This window comes from Camelina sativa, chromosome 11 (genome assembly GCF_000633955.1).
Source record: "Camelina sativa cultivar DH55 chromosome 11, Cs, whole genome shotgun sequence".
NCBI lineage: Eukaryota > Viridiplantae > Streptophyta > Magnoliopsida > Brassicales > Brassicaceae > Camelina > Camelina sativa.
Genome location: NC_025695.1, coordinates 36,263,085 through 36,268,716, shown reverse-complemented (window position 1 = coordinate 36,268,716; position 5,632 = coordinate 36,263,085).

The following is a 5,632-nucleotide window of genomic DNA, read 5'->3' as shown; positions in this document are numbered from 1 at the left end:
CCCCCCCCCTCCTCCCCCCCCCCTTTTCTTTTTTTTTTTAGAAAACTTGAAGAAACAAAAAACTATTGTAAAATCCAAATGAAGTAATAAAAACAAATAAAATAAATTAAGTGAAAAGAGATTAAAAGATACCTTTGGGACTTACTCCCAAGTGAGCTTGTTTGAAGTCACTAAGCTTGACTTTTCATGCTCTTCAAGCATTGTTTTTGGGAGGGAGAAGTTTTGGAGTCCTCTCAATTGTAGCAGACTTATTCAACGGTTTTTCTGGTTCTTGTCCTGGTTCCACAGCAAAGGTAGTATGAACTTCTTGGCAACGCTTGATTGTCCTTGGCATCATTTGGATGCAAAAAACCTGACCATCGATGGTTGACCTTTTTATTCCATTCTTGATGTAAAATTTCATTATGCTGTGCTCTCCATGCTCAATGCTGATCTATCCTTTTTTCACGTTTATCACCGCACCTACTGTTGCCAAGAATGGTATTCCTAGGATCAGTGGGTCTTTTGGTTCCTTATCCATGTCAAGGATCATGAAATCGGTAGGAATCTCCACTCTTCCGATCCTGAGAGGCAAGTTTTCTCAGATACCATGCGGATGCCTAATTGTCCTATCAGCTAGGACCAAATATAGGCTAATTTGTTTGAAACTGCTGAAACTCATCTTGTTAGCAACTGAAAGTGGCATGATACTAACTGAAGCTCCCAAATCGCACATACAATTGGTGAAGATCCGAAGGCCTATTGAACATGGCGGAGTGAAAGAGTCGGTGTCCTCCAATTTTTCATTGATCCTCAGTTAAGGATCTAAACACACTCCACTCCTCAGGATCGCATTCCCAATTTCTTTAACAGCTTCCTTTACTTCTATCTCCCGCTGAGCTGTTTCTTTGATGATTTCCTCTCTAAGAGCGTGTGTGTGGCAAAAACTTAGGAGGGGGGCTTTCCGGTTAGACATACGCTTTGCAAGAGCCTCTAATTGGATATCAAGAGCTGCTCTGAATCTTTCCTCCGATTCCCCTTCCTCAGCTGCAGGAAATTGAGATCGATCTATCATCTGGACGTTTTCCCGATGGCTCATCCGATCACCGTCATCGGGTTCAGCCTCGAGTGGTGCATCAGTTAGAGATTCTTGAGCCAGTGTTAGATTGCCAACTCGGTCGGTCTGGTCGAGTGAAGGATCGGGTTGATACTCGGATAAGTAATATTGGTGCTCATAGATCCCATTGTGATCCATATCCTCCCCATCTTGAACATCATTGTCCTCAGTGAGGTAATCATCGACATTTTCAAGAAAGATTGCCTGGGCAGTAGCATAATCTTTTGGGTTTTGAACAGCTTTACCGGGAAGTTGGCCTAGCTTTTGAGGCGGTTGTGCGATGTGTTGGCCTTCTAGATATCTCAACTTAGTATTGAAAGAATCATACTTAGCATTGAGGTCATTGTACCCAGAGTCTACCTTGTTACTCATCTCTGCAAACCTTTTGGCATTGTCCATCACTGTCGATGCTTGGCCTTGGATGATTTGCTGAATCAAGCCGCGGAGGTCAGCCTCTTGAGGTTGGTTCTGTGATCCTTGCTGTGGTGGGAATCCATGTGGTGCAATTGTTTGGTGGTAATTTTTGGGGTACTGCTGCTTAGGAGCATAGCCTTGATTGTACTAGACAAAAGGCTTTGGCTGGCCTTGGTTTCCTTGGACTACGGAGGGGTAGATTTGATCCTGAGGATTAGCAACATTAGGGTTACGGTAGGAGAGGTTCAGGTTTGGTTTGTAGTTGTTGTATCCTTTATTGTAACCCCCTTGATTGTTGATGTAGTGCACATCCTCTAGCTGAGCATTCTCCCCATCTTGCTGCTGAAACTGGTCCTCCTCTGAGATTGAGTGGACATGATGTTGCTGGTTGAGGAGTTTGTCCAATTTTTCATTGAGGGCTTTCATGTCTCACTTATATTTTGCATCGTCCTCTCCGGTTGATCGTATGGTGCGATCATATTCCTTATTGTAGTGCCCATCAGATTGGACTAAATTATCCACCATGTCACAACCTTCATCAACATCCTTGTTGAGAAAATTTCCGTTGATGGCGGTGTCTAGCAACATCCTTATCTTTGGGACTACGTCGCGGTAAAGTGTACTTAGTAATGAAGCATTGCTGAATCCGTGATGCGGACATCGGCTGGTGTATCCCTTGAAACGTTCCCAGGCTTCACTGAACGTCTCGTTGCTTTTCTGAACAAAGCTGGAGATGTCATTCCGCAGTCTTGCAGTTCTGGAGTTGGAGAAGAATTTGGCAAGGAACGCCTTTTTGCATGCTTCCCACGTGGTGATAGACTCCTTGGGAAGTGATTTCTCCTAAACGTGTGCTTTATCACCCAAATAAAATAGGAAAAGCTGGAGCTTGAATCCATCTTGATTAACTCCATTGATTTTTGTGAGGCTACAGAGCCTATCAAACTCATCCAAATGATCCAATGGGTCCTCCATTGGCAGGCCATGAAACTAGTTGCTTTAAATCATTTGGATGAGACTAGTCTTGATCTCAAAATTGTTGTTTTGAACAGGAGGTGGCACAATGCCATGCCTTTGAGTATGAGTAGATGGAACATTTCCTGCTCCTATGTTGGTCCTCTCTTGAGGAGCTGGTGGACCATTCAGATTATTCATGACCTCCTCAATTGTTGTTGGTTGCAGTTGTTGTACTTGTTGCTGTCGGAGTAACCTTGGTCTATCGATGTTGTCGATGAAAGGACTCAAGTGTTGGCTACCCTTGGATCGTGTTTGCATGCACAATCAGTTATCCGAGTGGGTACACGAAGGCCAACTCGATCCAGGTGATCGAGTGACGGGTCGGATGGGTACTCAGGTTGTACCTGAAATGCAAAACAACGAAACACGAAAGTAAACAAGTCAATACTGAATCTTGTGACATAAAAAGAACCTGATCTAGCAAGTGCTGAAATCTTAAATGTAACAATCAAAATTCAACCAAATGGCAAATATGCCAAATTGATAACAGGATTTTCACCCAAGGTATCAATTCTCTATGCAGTTGTAGTACAAAGGGTTATTGTTATCAATTCAAATGGTTGTAATGCTAGAAGATAAGATGTGATCAGAACAATGCAAGTCAAACCAAGCAATAATGAGGGTTTTATCTAACAACCTAAAGTAAGCGAAAGTAAATAAAAACAAGAACTATACGACCTAAGCACTCGATTCAAACATTCATGTACCATAACGATTTTCTCTTTTATTTCTTTAATTTAATAGATATTTCTCTCTAAATATTTATAAATTATATATGTTTAAATATACTTTAGTTTGTTTTAATTAGAATAAAATTGCATACATATATATATATATAACTATATTATATTTAATAAAGTAAAATTCTCTTTTCATAAGCTCTAAGAAATTTTCATTTGGCACTCTCTTCTTTCAACAAGTGTCATTTTCTCTTTAATACTTTTAGTGTATTTTTCAATTGACTTTATATGATATACATTATCTTATTTATCTTTATATTTAAGACAAAATATAATTTGATATTATATATTATAAGATGTTTAATTTATTTTTTAGTTTGTGTAGCATATTTTCCTATAAAGATTTTCTCTTTTATTTCTTTACTTGAATAGATCTTTCTTTCTAAATATTTATAAATTATATATTTTTAAATATACTTTAATTTTTTTTTAATTAGAATAAAATTGCATATATATATATATTATATTTAATAAAGTAAAATTCTCTTTTGACAAGCTCTAAAAAATTGTTATTTGGCTCTATCTTCTTTCAACATGTGTCATTTACTCTTTAATACTTTTAATGTATTTTTTTCAATTAACTTTATATGATATAAATTATCTTATTTATCTTTATATCTAAGACAAAATATAATTTGATATTATACATTATAAGATGTTCAATTTATTCTTTAATTTAATATATTCTCCCATAATAATTTTCTCTTTTATTTCTTTATTTTAATAGATATTTTTCTCTAAATATTTATAAATTATATATATTTAAATATACTTAGTTTGTTTAATTAGAATAAAATTGCATATATATATATTATATTATATAAGAAAAAGTAAGGTTCTCTTTTGACAAACTCTAAGAAATTGTCACTTGACACTCTTTTTTTTCGACATGTGTTATTTTCTCTTTAATACGTTTAGTGTATTTTTTCAATTAAACTTATATGATATACATTATTTCATCTATCTTTATATTTAAGACAACATATAATTTGATATTATATATTATAAAATATTCAATTAATTCTTTAATTTGTTTGGTATATTCTCCTATATTGATTTTCTTTTTTATTTCTTTACTTTAATAGATATTTAAAAAAAAAATCAACATGTGTCATTTTCTTTTTAATACTTTTAGTGTATTTTTTCAACTGATTTATATGATATACCTTATTTTATTTATCTTTATATTTAAGATAACATATAATTTGATATTATACATTATAAAATGTATAATTAATTTTTAAATTTGTGTAGTATATTTTTCTATAATGATTTTCTTTTTTATTTATTTACTTTTATTTCTCTTTTAATAAGGAAATGGTTTGGGTTGAGAAGTAGGGGGAGTTCCTTCCCATAAAGCCGATACTTTTAGGGACCCATTGCTACAGCCACGTGACCACGATTCTTCCGCCAGCTGGCATTGTCTCCCCTTGTGGACCTTTCTTCAAAAGTCGTCCTTTGCTTTTTTTTTTTTTTTCTCTTTTTCTTCCTATGTCCATTAAACTTATAATAAAAAGGTAACGATCGTATCCACTAATTTTCGTGGTTTTTTTTTTAATTTAAGCTTTGCATCCACTATTCGTTTACTTTTTATATCTAACGTTTCTTCAATTTTTCTTATAGTTTTCACTAAATATCATTGTAGTGATAATTTAGTTTTTTCCCTTCTCAATATATATATATGTTATGGCCGTCTTTACTTCACAATTACGTCACCAACCCATTTTTTTGGCGGTGTCTGTTTTCTTATCTAATCATATATTAAAATACCAAACTGATGGTCATATAGCTTGCGAGGACGATAAAAAACTCACCAGTTGAAATTTAGGTGAGAGCACATAATTGTTCTTTATATTGCCGTAAGAAAACCAAACCCTATGTAAGAAATAACTACAATCATTTGTTACATACAATGGCACATGCAATAAAGTAGAGAATTTGACCTAATTTCTCTCTTTTGCTTAAATATTCTCTCTTCCACCACTTTATTTTGTTGTTTGTTGTTGTTGTTGTCAGAAGTCACACTTGAAAGAAAGAGAGAGAGGTTAAAACGGGAAAGAGTGAAAGTAAAGTCACGTCGGTCCGTTTATCAGAGAGAAAGAGATAGTAAGAGACTAAAGAGTGAAGCCTAAGGGAAGTAAAAGAGTGTTATTGTCGTTGCGGTTAAGCTCTCTCCTCACAAAGTTTTTTTTATCTTTTCAATATTCCCATTTCTACCCTTTTCTTTTTCAAGTCTCTCTTTCTCTCTCCAAACCACATTTGTCTGTCTGCAACTTCACTGTCTCTCTCTCTCTCTTTCTCTTTCTCTTTCTCTTGTCTTGCGATTGGAGTTTACTTCTTCTCTACTTCCAATGGAATCTACGCCGCC